Source organism: Schistocerca nitens, chromosome 5 (genome assembly GCF_023898315.1).
Source record: "Schistocerca nitens isolate TAMUIC-IGC-003100 chromosome 5, iqSchNite1.1, whole genome shotgun sequence".
Taxonomy (NCBI): Eukaryota; Metazoa; Arthropoda; class Insecta; order Orthoptera; family Acrididae; genus Schistocerca; species Schistocerca nitens.
In genome coordinates, this window is record NC_064618.1 from 849,629,558 (window position 1) to 849,656,039 (window position 26,482).

Genomic DNA, 26,482 nt, shown 5'->3' on the forward strand with positions numbered 1-26,482 from the left:
TTGAAATTTGCTTCGGTTGCTTGCATGTCAACATCGTATTCATCCACAGACAACGGGCAAGCGACTTTCAATTAAATTGTCTCCCCTGTACAGCATTATATACAACAGATGTACGAGTGAAGTTTGTAGACACGTGGTTGACGACATGTGGAGGTTTGGGTCTGGCTGTGAAACCTACTCGTGTAGCCTGATGGTGAGCCGATCGTTCACGAAAAGCAGGAAATAGGGATTCGTGATACAGTTCAACACAAATTTTCATATGAGTGTATCCATTATGGATGACGATCTGCAACTGTGATTAAATGTGGCGATTTATCTGGGTGTAAATACGAAACTAGTCGCTTTTTTTTATTTTCGATACGATTTACTATACCATTAAGTAGTTTTAGAGCCACTGCAGGGTTATCATCAGATGGACGTGTTACAGGAACAATACATCGTGGCCCAAGTGTAGCTAGACGCTCTGGTGACGGGCTGGAGAAAATGACGGAAACTTAGTAATCGGTAACGAAACGTTTATGAAACGGCAATGTTGTCACGTTTTGGGTTCTTACAGTGCACTGCATCGTGCTGTCCACAGCAAATCCTTTCACATGATGTACATTATCAGGTGTACACTCAAATATACACGGTATTTAGCTGCAGTTGGTTTGACACTTATTCACAGAACGTAAACATTCGATATAAATTCAAAGAATAGGTATATAACTGATACAAAACATTGCTACATCATAACCTTGGGCCTGAGATGCACTGTATTACAAAATAAATATTTTCAAGTACAGATAATATATTTAAGTGAATCTTGTTAGCTGCAAGTGTGTTCTTATATCGACAATATACAATTAATAGGGTACACAAAAGATAAACAAATAGAGTGAATTATTTACAGAGTGAATGAGTTACTGCATGTCACAGTTGTTACATGATTAAAAGAGTGCAATATTTACTATGTAATTAAAGAGCGAATGATTTACAGAATGCTATATTTGTTACAAAACTGAGACAATATAATTTACGCAGGAGGATGAATATGTCTTATTATTCTCTTGTTTGGTGTTTGGGAACCAGGACGTCTCGGAGCAAGGGGACCTTCCGCCTCGTATTGAAGTTGCTTAGTAGTGCTGTGGAAAAATCCCCAAAGGAAACAGACGATTTTGTGTTACACATTTTTTAATTTTTATTTACTTTTTTGTAATTTGGTGACCTGGAAATATTGGAAATGAATATAGAGGGTGCAACAAAAATGTAAGGCAAAAACTGCGGGATACATATCTCACACGTACACGAAGAAATTATGTTATATGAATATGACGGATCTGGAAACGCTTTGTTCCCATGTTGCAACCCATTTTCTCCAACTCATTAATCATGGGAAACACATACGAATAGAACGCACCAGCATACCACATGCAACTCTTTCCCACAGGAGATGTTTTATACGTCCTTGGGAGGGCGTTGATACCTGCATCAACCCATCGCCTTAGTGAATCTCGGATGCGCTGATGTATTCCTGGAGTATTTCGTAATGCTTTCGCAGTATTCAAAAATACGGGCACGGAGACTGTTGGTCCATCTCCACTGAATCCGTTATATGGAATCCGACGGACATTAACACTAAAATGAGGAGGCGCTCAGTCGCACATGATTTAAGTGTTTTGTTGTGCAGCTAAAGACACATCTGCTAACAGATCAGGTAGAACATTCTCTACGAAATTATGATAACTTTGTCCGTCGAGCCTAGGTGAAAGAAAGTGACGCCTAACAACAAGTCACCGACAATGCCAGCCCAAACAGTGACAGAAAATCTTTGTTGGTGACTTATTGCAACAGTTGCTTGAGGACTGACGTCTGCCCATACACGCCGATCGTGAAATTTTACAATCTGATCTCACTGAAGCGACGCCTCAGCTGTGAGCAATACCGTTGCGCTAAAATTAGGTTGACACTTTACTGAATAAACCATTCGCAGAAGAATACCTCTGCAGGAAAATCGGTTGCTGATAGTGTCTGCACACGCTGTAGAGATATGCATACAGCTGGTCCTCGTGTAACACTCGCTACTCATGTAGTCAACATGGTCATCGTCAGCTGCGTGAATAATTTCCGTCTCCCACTGCGGTTATGTTGTCTTGTAGGACTCCTTCTGTCGCGAGTAATATGCTTAAATGCCCCATGTTCCCTGAGTCGACGATCAGTCGCTTCAAATGTTTTCCTGTCGGAACAACAAATGGGCATCTGCCACCTCTGCATTGTGTACACTTTCACGGCACGAGCCAAGTCTGTGATTAGCCCTACATAATAACCCGTGTGCTTGCAACGGTCGTACTGATCACTGGAATAGTTGCTGTTACCTATAAACAAGCAATGACGTATGTCACATGGCAGCAGGCGCATGTAAAACAAAACACTGGCAGTGCACAACGTAACCAGCTGTCACCAAGAGCGCATGACCCCATGATTCCAGCATTCTGTTCTCGTGTGTTTTCCACGATTAACGACTTGGAGAAAATGAGAAGTAACATGGGAACAAAGCGTTTCAAGACTGAGGGATGTGTCCTGCAATTTGTGCCCTACATTTTTGTTACACCCTGTATACTCATACCTTAGGGACAGTTTTAGTCTCCTGTTCCATGAGTTTCGAAATAAAGGGACGATGCAAAACTTTCGTTGAATTGTGTAGTAAGGAGAGCCGGTTGCGGTGGCCGAGCGGCTCTAGGCGCTCCAGTCCGGAACCGCTCGACTGCTACAGTCGCAGGTTCGAATCCTGCCTCGGGCATGGATGTGTGTGATGTCCTTAGATTAGCTACATTTAAGTAGTTCTAAGTTCAAGGGGACCTCAGATGTGAAGTCCCATAGTGCTCAGAGCCATTTGAACTTTTTTTTGTTGTAAGGAGAAGGGTACATTAGTCAAGTACAGATGTTTTGAACGTGTTATTCACGCCAGTTAATGTGTTCTGACCCGTTTTTTAACCCAAGTAAACCATACATGTTGTCGAACGAAATGACAAAGGGTGACTGGAGGACGATCATTCTACTCGAATCTTTTGGATAACTGAAATAGGTACAAAACTTTCGAATGAGTAAAGACTAATTCACATTCCTACACTGAGAACAGCGAATGTTTCGTCACTGGCCATTGGCTGTTTACGAAGTCTTGTGGACTAAAAGACAGACTGTATATAGCAGTTACCAAATAGGCGCCGGCCGAAGTGGCCGTGCGGTTAAAGGCGCTGCAGTCTGGAACCGCAAGACCGCTACGGTCGCAGGTTCGAATCCTGCCTCGGGCATGGATGTTTGTGATGTCCTTAGGTTAGTTAGGTTTAACTAGTTCTAAGTTCTAGGGGACTAATGACCTCAGCAGTTGAGTCCCATAGTGCTCAGAGCCATTTGAACCATTTTTGAACCAAATAGGCCAGCTTTGCAGAAAATAGTTTATTTTTCCAATTACTGTACGCTAGTTAGATTTCATAGTGCAAAAAATGCATCACTCATGTACCTCTTTCCATCTAACAAAGATAAAGTGCATAAAACATATTCGCTGTTGTGAATATGTACAAAAATGAGCCCTATAATGGAATCACGGCAATGAAAACAGGAATTTATCTGGGTATAAATATGGAGCCAGTCACTCTTTTGTATTTTAGATATGGTTTGTTTTACCATTAACTAGTTTTCGAACCACTGAAGACTCACCATCACTTGCAGGTGTTTTTCGATAGTCCAAAAAGAGAACTAAACAACTTAGCAGATGAAATCAATAAAAGGCACCCAAACATGAAATTCACAATTGAACATCAGACAAATGAAGGAATTAATTTCCTTAATATGACTACTTCCATGCACAATAACAAGCATGCTTTCCAAATATACAGAAAATCCACTACCACTGATGTTGCCATTAACAATACCTCATTCCACCTGAAGCAACAGGTCATCTGTAAAATGTATGCTCCACACCCCAGCAGTGAAGCAGATGCATGTGAGGAAATTAATATACTTAAATCCACAGCCCAAAATAATGGTATAACACCGCCCTCATAAACACCCTAGCTCGAAAAAATCCAAAGCAAACTTAAGCAGCCACCGTCACCATTACAAGATGAGAAAGAAGTACCAAAATTTGTTAGTCTTTCATTCCTTGGCAAAGTGCTGTACAAACTTGCATTTCTTTCCAGATCATTCAACATAAAAGTATTCTTCTACAAAGACAATGAAGTACACAATGAAATTGTTCACAATAATAAATCCACTGAAGTGTGGCATCAAAAGTCCGGCACATACAAAGTCGCATGCTCCTGTTCTTGCTTCTATACACGATAAACAGGTACAAATTTTGCAACCCGTTACGAAGAACATGTGGATCCACTTCGATTCAAAAATTTATGGAAGTCCAGCTATGAATCACTTATTATTCATCATGAACATCTGTTGCTGATACAACGACAATCTATCTGTTCTACACATTGTTGGAAAAGGATTCTAGATGGATCTCCTTGGATAATTAGAGATTTACATTCACAAGCTAAAATCGCCACAAAAAAGTCCTTAACGAACATACGGTATCAATGCAAAACTTCTTCTTTCAGAGTTTCCGAGACGTCCTGGTTCCCAAACACCAAACAAGAGAATAATAAGACATATTCATCCTCCTGCGTAAATTATATTGTCTCAGTTTTGTAACAAATATAGCATTCTGTAAATCATTCGCTCTTTAATTACATAGTAAATATTGCACTCTTTTAATCATGTAACAACTGTGACATGCAGTAACTCATTCACTCTGTAAATAATTCACTCTATTTGTTTATCTTTTGTGTACCCTATTAATTGTATATTGTCGATATAAGAACATACTTGCAGCTAACAAGATTCACTTAAATATATTATCTGTACTTGAAAATATTTATTTTGTAATACAGTGCATCTCAGGCCCAAGATTATGATGTAGCAATGTTTTGTATCAGTTATATACCTATTCTTTGAATTTATATCGAATGTTTACGTTCTGTGAATAAGTGTCAAACCAACTGCAGCTAAATACCGTGTATATTTGAGTGTACACCTGATAATGTACATCATGTGAAAGGATTTGCTGTGGACAGCACGATGCAGTGCACTGTAAGAACCCAAAACGTGACAACATTGCCGTTTCATAAACGTTTCGTTACCGATTACTAAGTTTCCGTCATTTTCTCCAGCCCGTCACCAGAGCGTCTAGCTACACTTGGGCCACGATGTATTGTTCCTGTAACACGTCCATCTGATGATAACCCTGCAGTGGCTCTAAAACTACTTAATGGTATAGTAAATCGTATCGAAAATAAAAAAAAGCGACTAGTTTCGTATTTACACCCAGATAAATCGCCACATTTAATCACAGTTGCAGATCGTCATCCATAATGGATACACTCATATGAAGATTTGTGTTGAACTGTATCACGAATCCCTATTTCCTGCTTTTCGTGAACGATCGGCTCACCATCAGGCTACACGAGTAGGTTTCACAGCCAGACCCAAACCTCCACATGTCGTCAACCACGTGTCTACAAACTTCACTCGTACATCTGTTGTATATAATGCTGTACAGGGGAGACAATTTAATTGAAAGTCGCTTGCCCGTTGTCTGTGGATGAATACGATGTTGACATGCAAGCAACCGAAGCAAATTTCAAAAACGGTTGAATGTTGAAAGTTGCTCCTTAAAATGTCAACTTTCAAATTATTCATTCGTCTGAATCGCAAGCATATTGCAGAAATGCATTGCACCAGCTGATCGAAGGGGAGGTGTAATGAGAGGAGTTGCCATGACTTCACAGACATGAAGCTGACGTCCGCCACTTTAGTTGCCGCAAACATTGGCTTCTTGTGGAAGTGTTTTCATCGTAAGTGCTAGCTTACATCACTTATAGGCTTTCTGACTATAGTCTAAAGTGTACAGTTATCTCATTTCCTTACCAAGTGGACTCGTTCAAGCGATAACTTCTTTTATCTACGTGAATTCTGATTGCGATGTTTACTTTTACCGTAGTGATTTTATTTCTGATATTTGACTAGATTCCCTATCAGTCCAACTCGAAAAGATCTCTTGGTGAACGCTTTGAGAAGGAGAGATTGCGAACCGGTTGAACAAGGCAAAATATGAAGGGACCACTATTGAAATAAGCCCTTCCTATATTCTCAGCAGTTTCGGAAAGACAACATTAACCGAACATCAGTTTTTTCAGTCCATATTAAGTAAAATGATGGGTTTCGATAGCAGCCTTCTCGCATGGGGTACTTCTCTTCTTGGTTATTCGAAACGCATAACAAAAAGAATGTTACATTAACGAGGCGAAATGCGTCGCATTACTATGTCAAATATACACTGAAGACCAGAAACACGTCTCATGACGCATTCCTGACGCTGTATTATTTACGACAACACTATAACGTCTTATTTGTTATTTTTTATTTAAAAGACCTTTTGCGTACACGTGACAGAAATTAAGAACAAGAATCAATCGTGAACAGTAGTTAACTAATGCGGGATTGAATAAGTCGTGTGATCTAACAGACGAAATCACCAAGCCCTGGTCCAAATTGTCCCACTCTTCAATGGCGCTTATGCGCTAGTCGCGCAGAGCTCGTTTCAATCCATCGCACACTCCTCGATTAGGTTCATGGCCAGGGAACGGGCAGGTCTTTCTATTCTGGTAATTCTGAAGGAATGCGATGAGCACGCGAGTTATCACCCATCAAGATGAAATTCTTACCAAAACGTTGGCTATACGGTCCCGGTGTTGGTTGTAGAATCTCGTCCCTGTACTGTAGAACAGAGAGAGCTTTGAGGGTTCCGTTCAAAGTTAATTACGTTCGAAATGCTTCAAATGGCTCTGAGCACTATGGGACTTAACTTCTGAGGTCATTAGTCCCCTAGAACTTAGGCTTACTTAAACCTAACTAACCTAAGGACATCACACACATCCATGCCCGAGGCAGGATTCGAACCTGCGACCGTAGCGGTCGCGCGGTTCCAGACTGTAGCGCCTAGAACCGCTCGGCCACTCCGGCCGGCGTTAATTATGTATACAGATAATTCAGCCATCCAGGGAATCGAGAATTTCCACGATTTTAGCCTTTTATAGATACCGATAATGACAAGATAATATGTGACATAAATGGTCGTATCTTTTGATTACATTGATGTAAGAGCTTAACTTTTTACGCCGCCAAGGGACGGTAGACTTTAACATTTGACATAAATTTCAACCTGATACGTCCACCCGTTCCTGACAAAGAAGGGTGTTAACAGATGGACAGGCAGACAGTCAGATAAAACCAAAAACAAAATACATGGTATATCAAAAAGAACCATTCGATTTGGCACGTCTATTTTTATGAAACTAATAAACATATACAATGGATTTTGTTTTTTGATGAACGGGAAACTCAAAAAGTTTTTTTCATACCTTTTCATAGGTCTTCAATATGCCCCCCTTGAGATGCACTGCATATGTCAATGCGGTATTCAAATTGTTCCCACACTGCAGCGAGCATGTCTTGAGTTAAAGCTGCCACAGCTTCTGTTATGCGATGTCTCAGTTCATTTACTGTTGTTGGTAACGGAGGGACATAAACAGAGTCTTTTATAAACCCCACTAGAAATAATGACATACAGTCAGGTCTGGTGACCTTGGAGGCCAGTAATGAAAGTCTGAATCATTTGGTCCAGTGCGACCGACCCAGCGTTCAGTAATCCTTGGATTTCAAAATTCCCGCACTTCCAGATGCCAGCGTGACGGTGCCCCATCTCGTTGGTAAATGATGTCTTTCGAATCAGTCTCCAATTGTGGGAAAAGAAAGTTCTCAAGCACATCGAGAAATGTTTTTCCTGTAAAGGGAGTCCGCACCTCGTGGTCGTGCGGTAGCGTTCTCGCTTCCCGCACCCTGGTTCCCGGGTTCGATTCCCGGCGGGGTAAGGGATTTTCTCTGCCTCGTGATGACTGGGTGTTGTGTGATGTCCTTAGGTTAGTTAGGTTTAAGTAGTTCTAAGTTCTAGGGGACTGCTGACCATAGATGTTAAGTCCCATAGTGCTCAGAGCCATTTGAACCTGTAAAGGGAAAGGAAATTGGATCATACACCTTTTCCCGTTAAACATCAAAAGACACATAAAACATAACTATTTTTAGGTTAAACATTTATATTGGGGTTTATGTACTCATCCTTTCTGAAGATCTGTTGCAGCTGAAGTCCTAAGTTTTCAGTAACTGTAAAATTTTAACTTCGGAAAACTTAAAATTGAAATCAGTTTTGTATTATGTTTCAATATATTTATTATACTTTCAAAACAAAATTAAAGTATTATTACAAAGGCAAACAATACTTACAATATAAAAGGAGTAGCCACACGCTCACAGCTCAAATACCAAAACCAGACTGACCTCCCTATGCCAATATTTATATATAATCTAAACAATCCTGAAAAATCCTCGGAATTGTTATAAAAGGTTTTTTTAATAAAATTACAATTAAAACTCTTATCCTAAAACCAATGACACATTTCAATAATTACCTTGACTCTTATATATTATGGCCGAGTGGTTCTGGCGCTACAGTCTGGAACCGCGCGACCGCTACGGTCGCAGGTTCGAATCCTGCCTCGGGCATGGATGTGTGTGTTGTCCTTAGGTTAGTTAGGTTTACGTAGTTCTAAGTTCTAGGGGACTTATGACCTCAGCAGTTGAGTCCCATAGTGCTCAGAGCCATTTGAACCATTTTTTTCTTATATATTAAACATATGAGTGAATTCTAGTGTATACTTTAATTGAAGCGTGTATAAACGCTTAGGTATCAAATATTAACAATACTCTTGTTATATTTACTAATTACGGAAGACTCATAGCATAGAGAATGTTCCTACCAACTAATGGACTTCTACACTTTAGTGTAATTTAGATTAAATAATTATTTTCTTCGTAACTTTGCCAGAAGTACATATTTGCATACACCTCAATGACAGAAATTACAGTTTATGGTTAAAATTTACGTGTTTAAATGGGTTTTAATTAGACTGTTACGTTTCACACATTAAATTTTGGAGCGTCCCTCTCATGTTGTACAACTTCATGTGGTTGTTCCGTAGCCCATATTCTCACATTATGACGATCCATCTTTCCATTTAAATGGAATGTTGCCTCGTTACTAAACATTAAGCGTGGAAGAAAACTGTCATTCGCCATCTTGTCAAGTACGAAATTACAGAACTCCACACATTGTTGTTTGTCACTTTCTCGAAGAGTTTGCAATAGCTGAATTTTGTATGGTTTCATGTGTAAATGTCGACGCAACACACGCCATACGGACATGGGGGGCATGTTGAGCTGTCGAATTGCACGGCGAACTGATTTCTGCGGACTCCTTGACAAACTGTGGTGGATGCGTTCGACGTCTGTGTCAGACACTCAGGGACGGCTTTTTTTTCCTTTATTTAGATTCGATTCCCCCCGAAGGGGGCAGGCTGGCAGCAGCTTAGTATGCCGCTCTTCAGCCTACAGAATTTTTTTAAAAAAATGAAGATAATAAACAATAAAAGCAGGCGATGAAATCGGTGACTTAAATGGTAAAATGGCGGAAAATTGTGGAACTTAAAACATAAAACAAAGGGTTTGCGATGTTAATAAAATAGACAGGAAGCAGACAGGTAAAATAATAGACAATTAAAAAACACAGCGACATTCTGGTTTCTGCTCACAAGAGATATAAAAATCACACCCGGTGACAGCATGATTTCTGTTCGCAGCACTTTATCAGGGACGGCCCGACGATTTGCTTTTATACAGACAACCTGTTTCTCGGAATTGCGTACGTCATCGTCTAATGCTCTGTGCCGTAGGAGGATCCACACCATACCTAGTACGAAAATCACGCTGAGCAGTTATTACTGACCCACAATGCGCAAAACGTAGAACACAAAATGCTTTCTGTTGTTCCGACAACATTTTTACTAGTAATGAAGTGGCACACACTGCTGCTACCTATCGGGAACCATGTAAAACTCGAGAGTTTGGTCTTTCCAATGATAAGTTGTTCACGCACTTATCTCAAATAACATAAGCCGCCAAACAGTTAATTATTATGATTATATGACCGTGTGCTTAATGGATGAAAGGCTATCGGTTTTTCTGCTGTGGTTTCGGGAGTATTTCAACCGAGTGCGGCTGTTCTGAGTCGGAATAGTTAATGATTGAAAGTTTGTCTATTATTAAAGACCATAAAGGTTGCAAAGTACTAACTGATATGTATTTTCAATAGTAACACACAAATTCTGAGGCAGGTGCTACCTTCGCTTTACACGTTCAGTTACTATTATATCTTTTATTGGTTGCTGATTTTAAGCACTTCGTCACACGCAATGATGGTTAACATTCACAACAATCCTCACTGCATTCCATGGTTTTTGCTGGCCGACGCTGTTGACGCGAAACACGTAATTCGGCACTTGTCACTTTTGGTTTCATATCACTCGCAAATCGGTATCGATGAGGGTCAACCCCATGACGATCAGGGGGATACGCTCATTTGTCATACACCGGTGAATTTACCGTTTATTACTCACTCGACCGCCATTCTTGCCCGTCGCTCCACTGCTCTCACAGTCTCCTGCAGCACTCGACAATCGACTCCTGTATGCTATCGATCTGGGTGTCTGATACTAATATCTATGTTCGTGGGATCACGGATCCCTTACATGGTACTGCGCAATTCCAATCCAGAACATCACCCCAATATCACCTTGTTGCACATGTGGGACACAGTGTTGGAAGCGTTCGATATTAGCGCGCTGTCTCCAGACACGTCCGCAGTTACTAGGACGAACAGATCGCAGTTTCCTCCGTAAACAACACCCAACTCCAATCCTGCGGCGTCCATCTTGAATGATTTCTTGTCCACCTGTAACGGGGGCTATGGTGTTGAGATGTACGACGTGGTACTCACTATGGACGTCGGCAATCGAGATTCGCATCACACAAGCTTGGCAAAACAGTTTCATGCGATGTATGACGTCTTTCAGCCTCTTCGAACGCCCAATTCAGTTTTGGACCACGCAGCCCACGAGTCCTTTGACTCAAAAGTCGTAGATATCGATTATCCTGTACATCTGTTGAACGTGGACGGCCTGTGCCATGAACTTCGTCGACACTAACCGATTCCATGTCGGCACCGCATCACTTTTTCCAGTGCACAAGTCGAGTACGACAAGAACTCCGTGCGTGACATGATGTCGCTGTCCCGATTATTATTAGCGATTGTCCTTTGTGGCACAACGAACGTTCACTCTACTGTTTCACAGACGTCTCTAATGCGTTCCTAATGACGCATTACTTTCCTTTCAAATGAAATGCTGCAGTCCATTCGAGGGCGACGTTCTACCCGTAGGCAATGCTCATGGTAATTGTGTGTATGTATACAAACAACGCCGTGACATCATCGGTACAGGAACAGCCATAGCAACACACCTGCGTGATATATTCGGGTGACGCAACACTTCTGTTATTCTATGTAGGTCACTGATATCCATAGAGAAATCGCACTCTGTTTTCATTAAAAGGAATGTGAAAGTATTGGTAGCCTTGATAAATTACGCTCTCGAAATTGGATTTACAGATATCATTCAGGCAAAACAACCGACTCTCTTAGTACCGATGTTTACTCGGACTATGAAAATAGATTCAGCCTTAAGGTATACACGCGACAGCGAAAAATGGTTTTCGAAGTTCGGTTTTTATCTTCCGGATGCTGTGTAAAATGTAGACCTAATAACTTCTATAGGTAATCATTAAGTAGGAATGTCTATAGAATGTGCGTTTACATAGGAACAACAGGAGTTTTTTTTTTCTAACATTCAGAGCGACGTGAATGCAATACGGCTTACGGTTTGTATGTTTGCGTCCTGCGGACAATGAATGTCCTTACGTTGCCGCTGCAGACACATCCCGTTGAAAGCTATTACGGATTTTTACACGCATTTCATACGCATCTTAACAATTTGCATTTGATATCTGGAATGTATTCGGCTTAAGGCTTTGAAGAGATAAACGGAAGGGCATTCTGCTTGTTTGCGACAAGCGCCACAGTTCTATTTTCGCTATTTTTCTGACTGGGAAAGACGGGCCGGCCGGGGTGGCCGAGCGGTTCTAGGCGCTACAGTCTGGAACCGCGCGACCGCTACGGTTGCAGGTTCGAATCCTGCCTCGGGCATGGATGTGTGTGATGTTCTTAGATTAGTTAGGTTTAAGTAGTTCTAAGTTCTAGGGGACTGATGACCTTAGAAGTTAAGTCCCATAGTGCTCAGAGCGATTTGAACCATTTTTTGGGAAAGACGGGAGGGCCACTGCTGTTTTTTTAGGTACGTCCGTGACCACATTGTCGAGTCTACGTTTTTATAAATTATGCTGCGACGATATGGAGAAAAAACTTCCCCATAAGCAAATGCGACCGTGACCCGAAAAGATCGAATTTGGAATTGTGGCGCCAGGAGTTATGATTGTCCGTGATTCTTATAGATTGTTCTATATACATTTTTCTTTTCATAAGAGGTAAGCTAAGATTAATGTTTTACATGGTACCGCCGGCCGCTGAGGCCGAGCGGTTCTAGGCGTTTCAGTCCGAAACCGCGCTGCTGCTACGGTCGCAGGTTCGAATCCTGCCTCGGGCATGGGTTTGTGTGATGTCCTTAGGTTAGTTAGGTTTAAGTAGTTCTAAGTCTAGGGGACTGATGACCTCAGATGTTAAGGCTCATAGTGCTTACAGCCATTTTGAACCATACATGGCACCATATTTATTTAGTGCATTTTATATACAAATGTACACTAAATTACAGAATAAATAGTATTACGCGAAAAAAATTCGGTCAGTTGAATAAATCCACAACGAATCCAACTAACTCTTGCGCACGCGTGCACACACAGACACACAGACACAGACACACACAGACACACTCTGCGAATGTCTCCACATCAAATATGCTCACGTAAATCGTTTCTGAGCACGCTTTTAATGTTTTTAGGGACGAAGATATTCCGTTTTTATTTGCTAGTACTGTATTTGTAACTGTCGTCAATCGTTAGGGAAACAAAAGTGTTGACCGGATATAATCGTTCTCCACGTAAGTTGTATAAGCAAAATTGTTTGACAACGTGTCTAATACGGAAGACGAGACTCAGACTAACATGTATAATTCTTATTTGCAGATGAATATTACTGGAAATGTGTATACATTTAAGAAAATGTCTGACATCACACTACCGAATTAACTAGCGCTTATCTCGTATGTATACAGTCATGAATTAGCCTTAGTTAATAATTATTTATTATATTGTGTCTCGACATTTTTCAAGTTATAAAGTGCCTGTTACTAGTACGATAAGTATAATTAGACCTTTGCGATTCTCGCCCCTGTAATGCAATTATTCCATCTATGACGTATGTCGATTTGCAGCCGTAACACCAGAAATTAAATACCATTGCTGTTGCTAATAACTAAATGTTAAAAAATGCCCAAAAATGGGAATATTAAAGTTTGCGACTTATTGCGGAATGTAAACAAGAGCGTGATACGAATGTCACGTGTCTATTTCAGTTTGATGTTGGCGACATGCGCAGACGCTATGCTCACTCCATAGATATTCCTACGTTGTATCTCCAACTGGAAATTAATGTAACCTCCTTGCCTAGAGAAAATCTGCTGATTCGTTACTCATCTGATATCAACTGTTACATTGAACAGAATAATATTCTAAAACCGAGTAGGTGGATGTATGTTAAAGTGAAACGATGTGTGATAATTGTAAAATATATGTTGTGTGGAGATGGACAGACATTAATATGTGTGAACAATATCTGTCGTGACCGAGTATATTCTTGCAGTGGAAATACGAATCGAAAATCACGCTTACAGATGTGGGTGGAGGGCACGAGAGAGGCCTTAATTTGCTAAGACGGTGAGAATATTTCTACATTTTACAGAAATTGACTTATATTGATTAATTTGTTGCTTTGTCCAATAAACTCGCAACGCATAGTACTATATTATTCGCCTGCGCACTTTCCAGAACTGTACTTAATATTAATGTACCAACTAAGCAATTATGCCAGCATCAAATTGATGACGGGTATTTTGTCACAGACTTTTGCTTTTTCAGAGGAAGCCAACGCTGATGTGGCGACTCACAAAAGTGGTCTAGGCGCCGTTATTGAAAACTGAGGTATCAACAATAACAGCCTTTCCGAGCAACGCTAATGTTGAACAATGAGCTGGATCAGACCATTACGTCGACTGCTTGCAGTCCAAGGTAGGGAATAAATCTTCGATTACTGCTACATAGTCCTACATCTCTGCTTTTGACAACAAAATAAGCCACGACGCAGCGTGGTATGTCGTATTTTGCCTATAGCTTCATTGAGAATTCAACATCATTAAACAGATTTGGAACGTAACCTTAGTATTGTCTGTCGAATTAGTTGCGTAGTATTTTTTGCTCGCATTTCCTTTACGAAACTTAAGTTTTTTAGCAGCTGATAACGTTTACACGTTTACAGTAGCACGGGACTTTACTCTGTGTACACATAAACATCTACTAACGATCCCAGCAATGCTTCGCAGTTTTCAAATATCTATTGGAATTGTATTTACCTCCTAATCACTTTCTTCCTCCTCTCTGTTTCCATCCTCCCCTCCTGGTTCTCCTTGTCCATCTCCTCCTCCTCCAACCCTCGCCGCGTCCATCATCCTGCCCCCTCCCGCCCATTACTACCCTCCTCCACTACAAGCCCTTTTCCTCACCCGCTCCCTCTGTCCATCTCCTCTTGCCACACCTCTCGGACCTCGAGCCTTGTTTGTTGTTATTTCGAACAAAACCTTTATTGGGCACTGAACGCAAAAAATGAATGGGTAAATCGGTTGGGAAGATTGGTACACCTCTCCACCTGCTGGACCTTTCAGGATAGCAGCTTCACTACCAGTATTTCGCGTATTTTTAATCTGCGCGCATGTATGATTACAAAGCTTTGGACGATTCAGATTCTGTTATAGTATTCTAATCATACAATGATGAACACAACTTTCCTGATTTCTTTTAAAACGAACTGCGCGGAAGAATACAAAACTGCACATTGTTGTCTATACAATTTCTGTTTGAAATTACATATAAGGAGAAAGAATAGTATGTGGGAGAAACAGCTTGTCTAAAGGATTAAATGCCCCACTGTCGTAGTTAAAACAGACTGCGAGAAAGAAACAAACGGCACATTTTCATAGCATTTTCTTTCTCGCAGTTGCTTTCAACCGAAAACCTGTACATTGTTATTTGACCTAATATCCAGCCACTGTCCGTGTGAATAAGCTATGTCTGAATGTTTATTACGCTATTGTGTAAAATTTGAGGTTAATCGCCCAAGACCTTTTTGCTATTTTTTCTGACAACGTTTCCCCTTTATATATATTTTAATATATGATGTAAGTATATAGCCTATTTCCTGACGAATGTTTCTTAGAGCATTGTGTAAAAATTTTAGCAAAATCGATCAAAAGCTTTTCGAAATTTTTGGTAACAACGTGTTCCCTTCGTATATCATATATATTCATGTAATATATCTGTTTAAGGAACATACAGCCTACGTCTGTCCGAAAGTTTATTAACCCTTTGCACTCCGTAAAGCAGAGATTAGGCGGCTGTTTAAATCGTCGGTGCCTGGGCGGCAGCGCGCCACACAGATTTGTACGGATCTCTTTGTGGAACCAATGAGCCACTGACCAACAATTAGGGTGTTTATTAAAACAAAGGTGTGATTTCATTCAAATATATATACAGAAGCATTACAGTAAAAACTTTTCATGGCGTGGTACTTTTGCAGTAGGAACTTCGCTAGCGCAAAAGTGACGACCTCTCAGAAATACTTCTCATCCGAGTTTAAGGAAACTACTCTGTACAAAAAATTAAAATTTAAGCTTCTCATAGTCAAATACATTAGCTTGATAATGAACTGGCAATCTTTTCGTAATTACTTACGTTTACTGTTCAGTTTTAAGATAAAGTAAGCCATTGCTTGTGTTTACAGTGAATTTTTCATGTTGCTACTTGTTTACTTTTGGTTTACTTTAATTATTAAATACACTGAACTTAACTACGCAAAAAAGAAGTACCTCATGCTTAGTACAGTCATAAACGATAATGGAGCACGTTACAGCTAAAAATAACCGTGTCGAATGAGGCTCGACATTGGAGCAGGAAACAAAATTTGCAATGTCGCGCCTCACTCGACGTTGGAGTGGAAAGGGTAAAAGCGTCTCGTAAAAAATTAATGTAAATCGGCTAAGAACTTTTTGAGATTTTTACCAATACCATTTCCCCTTTATATACTGTATATAGATTTATATACTGTATTTATTAAGGAAACATGTAGCCAATGTCCGTCCGAACCTTCGTTAGAGTACTGTGTAAACCGGTCGAGAACTTTTCGAAATTTTTGGTAGCAATGTTTTTCGATTATATATATCCCCGGTTCTGTTCCAGGTATTCAGGTTTTCCTTAGTTGCAAGGACGATGCCTTGCGTCGTATTTTAGATTCGTGAATTAAATGTAAGAAGATCACGACAAGTTGTGTACTAATGAATCTATATTGGTAAGGGGCTAACAGAAAATTAGGTATCTGTATGTGCTTATAATTAAAATTATGTAAGTCAGATAACAGTTTCTCGCACAAATATTGCAGTAGTTCCGCAAAACAAGGCAAACACATCGTAATCTGTCACGGAAAGTATTTATGTGGCAGGCTGTATAATAACAAAGTGAGGCGCTTTTTATGCTCGACAAATTCATGTAGCTGTAGTGTATCTGATTCAACAGAACAGGTAGCTCCAATCTGCTTACTTATATCATTCGTTTGTATTGTAAACTTGAATGGGTCCAGTTGTGAAGTTCATATACGATGTTAAATTCGCTTCGATTCTCTGAGGCGTCTGGAACTGGTCCATTTTCAAAAATTTGTTGCTGCTTGTACGAAAGTGGGTGGTAGGGACTTTTATTCTTCTGTCAAAGTAACTGAAGATGAGTCAAATAGGTCTTCGATTCACGAGCGTTACCGACCACTACATTTGCTGATAGGCCTGTAATCGTGTATTACTATCATTTCGTCCTTAGCTACGTGACCAGCACGACAGCTAGTTAATACTGCGGCAGTATCAATTGCTAGTACAAACAGTATCCTACCGCGAGATATTCGCTTTATTTCGTTATACATTCAAAAAAGTCCTATGTTTGTACAAAAAATGCTACTGTTTCCACAGCAAGGCCGTTAGGATGTGTAATTATCACACGGAGTATACTGACCGTGCAAGGAAGTTGAGTCAGCGGTATATATGAACGTGCGCACTCAGCCTCGTAAAAATAGTATTTCTGAACATTGTTATTGTCGACGATTATACACTCCTGGAAATGGAAAAAAGAACACATTGACACCGGTGTGTCAGACCCACCATACTTGCTCCGGACACTGCGAGAGGGCTGTACAAGCAATGATCACACGCACGGCACAGCGGACACACCAGGAACCGCGGTGTTGGCCGTCGAATGACGCTAGCTGCGCAGCATTTGTGCACCGCCGCCGTCAGTGTCAGCCAGTTTGCCGTGGCATACGGAGCTCCATCGCAGTCTTTAACACTGGTAGCATGCCGCGACAGCGTGGACGTGAACCGTATGTGCAGCTGACGGACTTTGAGCGAGGGCGTATAGTGGGCATGCGGGAGGCCGGGTGGACGTACCGCCGAATTGCTCAACACGTGGGGCGTGAGGTCTCCACAGTACATCGATGTTGTCGCCAGTGGTCGGCGGAAGGTGCACGTGCCCGTCGACCTGGGACCGGACCGCAGCGACGCACGGATGCACGCCAAGACCGTAGGATCCTACGCAGTGCCGTAGGGGACCGCACCGCCACTTCCCAGCAAATTAGGAACACTGTTGCTCCTGGGGTATCGGCGAGGACCATTCGCAACCGTCTCCATGAAGCTGGGCTACGGTCCCGCACACCGTTAGGCCGTCTTCCGCTCACGCCCCAACATCGTGCAGCCCGCCTCCAGTGGTGTCGCGACAGGCGTGAATGGAGGGACGAATGGAGACGTGTCGTCTTCAGCGATGAGAGTCGCTTCTGCCTTGGTGCCAATGATGGTCGTATGCGTGTTTGGCGCCGTGCAGGTGAGCGCCACAATCAGGACTGCATACGACTGAGGCACACAGGGCCAACACCCGGCATCATGGTGTGGGGAGCGATCTCCTACACTGGCCGTACACCACTGGTGATCGTCGAGGGGACACTGAATAGTGCACGGTACATCCAAACCGTCATCGAAACCATCGTTCTACCATTCCTAGACCGGCAAGGGAACTTGCTGTTCCAACAGGACAATGCACGTCCGCATGTATCCCGTGCCACCCAACGTGCTCTAGAAAGTGTAAGTCAACTACCCTGGCCAGCAATATCTCCGGATCTGTCCCCCATTGAGCATGTTTGGGACTGGATGAAGCGTCGTCTCACGCAGAGCACGAACGCTGGTCCAACTGAGGCGCCAGGTGGAAATGGCATGGCAAGCCGTTCCACAGGACTACATCCAGCATCTCTACGATCGTCTCCATGGGAGAATAGCAGCCTGCATTGCTGCGAAAGGTGGATATACACTGTACTAGTGCCGACATTGTGCATACTCTGTTGCCTGTGTCTATGTGCCTGTGGTTCTGTCAGTGTGATCATGTGATGTATCTGACCCCAGGAATGTGTCAATAAAGTTTCCCCTTCCTGGGACAATGAATTCACGGTGTTCTTATTTCAATTTCCAGGAGTGTATTTATACTCCAAGAAGACTTCTAACATCAGTCTTCACAAGCGACTTCCAATCAAATCGCGTGGCTTTGGAGTATCGTCTCAGTTGTGAGACTGGATTCGTGATTTCATGTCAGAAAGGTCACCGTTCGTAGTAGCTGATGGAAAGACATCGAGTAAAACAAAACTGATGTCTGGCGTTCTCCAAGGAAGTGTTGCAGACCACTTGTTGTTTCTGATCTACATCAATGATTTAGAAGACAATCTGAGCAGCTCTCTTAGATTGTTAGCAGATGATGCTGTCATTTACCATTTTTGTAAAGTAACGTGATAATCAAAACCGATTGAAAAATGATTTTGACAAAATATGTATATAATGCGAAAAGTTTTGAATTGACTGTAAATAATGAAAAATATGATGTCTTCCAAATGAGTGGTAAAAGGCATCAGCTAAATTTCGGTTACACGATAAATAAAGGCTATAAGTTAAAAAAAAAAAAACGTTCAAATGGCTCTGAGCACTATGGGACTTAACATCTGAGGTCATCAGTCCCCTGGACTTGGAATCACGTACACCTAACCAACCTAAGGACATCACACACGTCCATGCCCGAGACAGGATTCGAACCTGCGACCGTAGCAGCAGCGTGGTTCCGAACTGAAGCGCCTAGAACCGCTCGACCACAGCGGCCAGCTATAAGTTCAATTACATGCTTAAGGATTGCAATATTACGAATAACTTAAATTGGAACGATCATATAGGTTAAGTTGTGAGGAAAGCAAACAAAAGACTGCCATTTATTGGTAGACCACTTACAAAATGCAACAGGTCTTCCAAAGAGACTGCTTGCACTATGCTTTTCCATCGTCTTCTGGAGTACTGCTGTGCGGTGTAACATCGGCATCAGGTAGTATTGACAGAGGACATCGAAAAAGTTCAGAAAATGACAGCTCGTTTTGTATTATCACGAAATAGGGTAGAGATTATCGTGAAATATGGTAGAGTGTGCCACGGATATAATACTCGAATTGAGGCGGTCATCATTAAAACAAAGGCGTTTTTCGTTGCGGCAGGATCTTGTCATGATATTTCAATCACCAAGTCGGCCACAGTGGCCGAGCGGTTCCAGGCGCTTCTGTCTGGAACCGCGCGACCGCTACGGTAGCAGGTTCGAATCCTGCCTAGGGCATGGATGTGTGTGATGTCCTTAGGTTAGTTAGCTTTAATTAGTTCTAAGTTATAGGGGACTGATGACCTCAAATGTTAAGTCCCATAGTGCTCAGAGCCATTTAAACCATTTTTTTTCAATCACCAACTTTTTCCTGGTTGTGTGAAAATATTTTGTTGGCGTTCATCTACATAGGGGGGAATGATGATCATAATAAGAGGAATCAGAGCTCGCACAGAAAGATTTAAGAGTTCGTTTTTCCCGCGCCCTGTTCGAGAGTGGAACGATGGAGAAATAGCCTTAAGATGGTTCGATGAACCATCTGCCACGTACTTAATTGTGAATTACAGAATAATCATGTAGATGCAGACTTTACAAATGAGTTAACGCGGTAAGTATTTGACGTTAAGAACGTAAGCGAGAAAAAAATTAGCAAATGTTTGAAATTATGTTTAAAATTTGTTTGAAATTATTTTAAAATTTGTTGCAAGTCGCTAAGGGCTCTCATTATCAAACACTGGATGAATATATTCTGGGTAATTTGCCCTCCGTTTTAAGCAGAAGCCAGTTTTTCACGCATCTCTATGTTCTGACGTATTGTGGGTTGTTTACTTTGATTGATTCTGGTGTCTTGTAAGTGTGGTGATTTGGAGATTTGGCGATGAACTTTAGTTGACAGGCGACGGTGTGTTTTCTTTTGTTGTTTAAATAAGAGTGTAAGAGAAAATAAATGCAAAAGTAGTATGTTATTTTAAGCGTTTTCATAGGTTTATTAGCAGCCTGGTTTTCCGAGGACGGAATATTCTACGGGGGTAGGAGTGTTGCGATGTTCAGATTTAGCAGCACTCGCGTTCGTTCTACGACAGATTTCGGAACTTACGACCACAGCCGACGTTGTAACAGTCTACACGCCAGCCGATGGTCCTGTGTGGGGCCAAGCAGCTTTATCCTCGCCTAACAGTGTGATCAGCTAGTCGCTGGTTTACAGACCAGCTCTAGACCCGATGGTACGTGTCTCGAGCCAGTTCCACCAATGAAGACCAGCCCTGGGGTTTCTCCAGGTGACTCCGAGCGCCCTGGGTTCAGTGCATTGCATCTGCGTACCTGGCCTACTATTGGAGGCCACTGCAGCGTAAGTCCGCTGGCTACCAGAGGCGCCTAACTTTGAAAACCTTTTTTCTCGATATGTTCCTGATGAAATACAGAAAGTAGTTCGGCTGCTAGAGAAAACGTCCAGTGCATTGAAATGTACATGCAGATCAAATCTATACTCAAAAAGAACTTCCAGAAACCACAGTCACGGTCTCCGATACTCCGGCGGTACAGCAGTCACACGCAGACTGCATGAACGTGAAGCAAAAGTTCTGACAGACCAACGACTACCGAAGATGGCATAGAACCCATAGGGTGGCTTTCCAGCGTTTGCACATAAATCTCTTCAGAGGGTCTTACGGTGTATCCAAATTCCTTACAGACGGGGGTGGGGGCACGGGCGTGGACGACGGAACGTGTCGCTCCCAGACTTTGATGTAATTTGTCGTGATTTAGGGCTTTCTCATTCTGAATACAATTCGCACATGTCTATGACTCGTCATAACTTTCTAATTTTTTTAGGGGCCGTAACTTCCTATTTCTTCAGCTTCAAAATTTATCTTTTAGACGTCAACTCATGTGTTGTTATAGCAGCAGTATTTGCGACTCTGAATGCTGTTGGTACAATCTATGGTCTTCTACACTAGAGGACAATAGCTCAGAAAAGCTACAAAAAGTGGTTCAAATCGCTCTAACCACTAAGGGACTTAACATCTGACGTCATCAGTCCCCTAGACTTAGAACTACTTAAGCCTAACTAACCTAAGGACGTTACACACATCCATGCCCGAGGCAGGATTCGAACATGCGGCCGTAGCAGCAGCGCGGTTCCGGACTGAAGAACCTAGAACCGCTCGGCCAGAAAAGCTACACATAGTGACGAAACATAAGAGCACTGGTACAGCCAGAGAGATAACAAAGCAGCTCATCAGCACCAGCTGCCATTTCTCGTACTCATAACTGCACGGATGGATTAACCAATATCTCGGCTACAGCAGTATGATAATATTCCTGTTATTCACGTAGTGCGGTTCGCAGCGTAACGTAGTCCTTCGCAAATTCATATGCTATTTCAGTTGCTTGCGTGTATTTTGTTTTAGGTGCTGCTGGTCATTGTATCTGGCCATGGTTAGTATGTGTAAAGTGTAATGTCCTGTTTGTGTTGTTTATAATAATAGTGAGGGAGAAAGAAGAGATCTAATTTGACTCTAGGCCTATTTATATCGAGTAGCACCAGGGGCTTACTGAGCTTAGCTTGCCATCCAATGGAAGGATCACCATCAGGGCCTAAGATTAGATTAGATTAGATTAGATTTACTTTCATTCCAATTGATCCGTAGTGAGGAGGTCCTCCAGGATGTGAAACATGTCAGAAAAACAACAATACATGACAAATATTTACAACTAAAACAAATAAGCTAATGTACCATTCCACAGGTCCCAAGAGGAATGATCGTCATTTTTTAATGAACACTAAGAGTCATTTTACAAATACTAATGCACTGAATTTAAAATAAAAAAGTTTTCTATTTATTTATAAGGTAATAAACATGTAATACAACTACTGTAATACTTATTTACAATGAACACATTACTGCACTGAAATGGTGCAGAAGTTAGATTATACTTACACACACACACACACACACACACACACACACACACACACACACACACACACACACACACACACACACACACACACAATGAACACATTACTGCACTGAAATTGTGCAGAAGTTATGTTGTACTTATATACAAATCAGTTGGTTTTACTAAGAAATTCATCAATGGAGTAGAAGGAGTTGGTCACCAACAAATCCTTTAGGCTTCTCTTAAACTGAATTTCATTGGTTGTTAAGCTTTTTATGGCTGCTGGCAAGTTATTGAAAATGTGTGTTCCTGAATAATGCACACCTTTTTGTACTAGACTAAGTGACTTTAAATCCTTGTGAAGATTCTTCTTATTCCTAGTATTGATTCCATGAATTGAGCTGTTGGTTTGAAAAAGTGATATATTTTTAATGACAAATTTCATTAAGGAATAAATATATTGGGAAGCAGTAGTTAGTATCCCTAGTTCCCTAAACAAGGCTTCTGCAGGATGTTCTTGAGTTCACACCACATATAATTCTTACTGCACGTTTTTGTGCCCGGAAAACTTTAGCTTGGCTTGATGAATTACCCCAAAAAATAATCCCATATGACATTATGGAATGGAAGTAAGCATAGTATGTCAACTTTTTCATTTTTATATCCCCTATGTCTGACAAAATTCGCATTGCAAACAGAGATTTGTTAAGACGCTTCAGCAGTTCTGTGGTGTGCTCCCCCCAGTTGAATTTATTATCAAGCTGTAATCCCAAGAATTTAACACTGTCCACTTCTATCTTCTTGTCATCGTATGTTAAACAACATGATAAATGCTTAATCTGTTAGAAGTTAGAGAGGTTCGCGATTTGCCCTAAGATGGTACTGCACAATCTGGTGATCGGCTGGTTTGCTCCAGCCCTTCTCTTGCCCTTTAAAATCAAATTTATAAACTGAAATTTTTCTTCGCCGACTGCATTCGAAGACCTACAGGTCCAGCCCACCACAGGGGCGACCGAGGCGCCTAGATGCTAAAGCTAAGACCTATGTGCTCAATACCCTCGGCGAACGAACACTTCGGTATTTAGAGCAGCCGTCTAGTAGTAAATATGGTTCAGAACGTGGATACGCCTACTACGACCAGCTAGAAAGTAATGATTACTGTTTTTTTTTCTCTTTCATTAAGTTGGTAATGAAATACTCATGGATATGGCACGTTTCCGAAGAACCTAGTGTCAGCTCCAGTAACAGCGTCCTACACCAACAGATGTCAGCACTGTATAAGTTTAGAGAATGTCTGACATAAAAGTATGTAAAAGGCATCGTTCTTTGATTGGATTCCTTACTGCAACAAGTGAAACGCCAGTCTAATTCATGAAAGGTTGAGGGAAGTGTATGAAGAAGCTTCGGTGGACGTCAGCACCGTTAGGCGAGGAGTTCGTCGCTGTAGAGAAGCTGGAGGGCGAACACAGTTGGCTGATGGAACGTGGAGCGGCCGCCCAGCGACTGTAGCGATATCACACAACATCCAGTGTGTTGACCAAACCACCCGTGATGATGGCCGGGTAAGGTGCATGTAGAATACCGTGGGAGGTGGATGCGTACGCCTGGGGAGGGTGGTAATGGTGGGGGTTGTGGCCAAGCGCTGTATGGGAGGTACCGTTCTAAACTGAAGCATGCATAGTAAATATTAAGTGGAGCATCTCGACGCCCACACCTGCATGGCAATCATCCGAAAAGATCTACTGTCACCTCTGCTTTGGTTAGTATCTATAAAGAATTCTGCAGAAAATGCAATAAAAGCAGTGACTTATTTTCGCCTGGCTTGTTAACCGTTTGTAACTTCCAGAGAAGAATCATGAGTGGTGAATTTTGAGTAAAACATGTATTTCTCTTGTTGCTATGTTAAAATTTGCTTCTTTTGCCAAAACGCAGCGGCGTTTACACGATGTTACGTCACTAACATGATGTACAGATGCACTTGCGAGAGAAATCTGAAACAGTGGTTTATTGAGCGAAGAACTGAGATCAAGTAAGGTCAGTAGCTTATGAAAAAGTACATCCTAGGTGCAAAAATGTCTTCACCCATATTTTTCCAAAACACACTGCGTTACTCATTTTGTGTTGACAAAATCTCATTTCGATATCTCAAACCATTTATGAGACATGAGCAATGTTATGGATATTTCATTCTAGATTTATTGCTGGCATGTACGATCGCAAATGAGAGTGCTACATCAGATAAATTTTCTCAAGATTGGTGACAGATGAAGACCACGACCCAAGTCTAACGAAAAATTCAATATGGTAGTTAAATTTCATACACAGCAAAATATGATGTAATATCTCTTTCTCCTCCGAATACGAAAATATTTCGTTGACACCGACCTACATAGGGTGGAAGGATCACCACGATAAAATAAGGGAAGTCAGAGCTCGTACGGAAAGATACAGGTGTACATTCTTTCCGCGCGCTATACGAGATGGAATAATAGAGAATTGTGAAGGTGGTTCGATGAACCCTCTGCCAGGCACTTAAATGTGATTTGCAGAGTATCCATGTAGATGTAATATGCACCTACCATTTCGATTTTATCGCTCCCTTACTTACGTGCAAATATCACAATAACAGTCACCATTAACGAAATGATGGGCACCTCATCATGAAGCTGACTTATAAAGCTATAAGCAACGCAAAAATTAATTCTTTTACCGAATAGTTTCTGCAAACACGTTTGAGGAAGACGGCAGGGCTTGCGCTGCGGTTCTGTCAGTGCAGCGTGACCGAAAGCGGTCAAAGAATGTGGGCCTCCCCTTCCGAACAAACGAATGAACTCACCTAGCGCTTTGGACGAAAATTGGTAACTGCGCACCGGCCCCCGTATCCTACGAGGTCTCTTGGCAATAAATGAAGTGTGTCGCCTGTTATGCATCGGTAAAGTCAACGTTGTTGCCATTACTGAAAAAACTGGGCAACTCCAAAGTTTGTACAGTCTGGGTACTGAAAATGTTATCTGACCATAATAAAGAGGCAAGGAGAACAATTGCACCCAGTCTGTTGCAATGTTTCCGTGTTGGAGGGTACGAGTTTTTGACCTGAGTGCATTTTTTGAACCTGAGTCCAGGACGCAGGAGATGGAATATTATCACACAACATCACCGACAAGCAAAAAACGCAATACAGTGTAGTCTGCTAGGAAGAATAGGCGACAGAATTTTGGGATGCATAGGATGTGGTTCTGGAGAATTTTTTGGAGAGAGGGTGTACAATAAACTCTATCCAATACGTGAAAACCTTAAGAAGTTGAAAGCACTTCTTCAGTGAGCTTGCTTATCAACATTTACGGCGGGTGTTGTTCTGCGCGACAGTGGAAGACCACACACCAGTCAGTTCACCGCTGGTAACATTGCAAAAATTGGCTGGGAAATCCTGCCGCATCCACCATACAGCCCTGACGTCGCACGATAAGTCACACTCCTGTCTGTTCAGCCTACTCAAATAAGATAATCAGTGCCATCACCTCCAGGATGGAGAGACCTTGAAAAATTGTAGGCGCCAGTGGCTCAGGAAGCTGGACCATGATTTTTACCATACAGATAAAGAAGCTGTTGTTTCAAACCGGCCGGGGTGGCCAAGCGGTTCTAGGCGCTGCAGTCTGGAACCGCGCGACCGCTACGGTCGCAGGTTCGAATCCTGCCTCGGGCATGAATCTGTGTCATGTCCTTAGGTTAGTTAGGTTTAAGTAGTTCTAAGTTCTAGGGGACTGATGACCTCAGA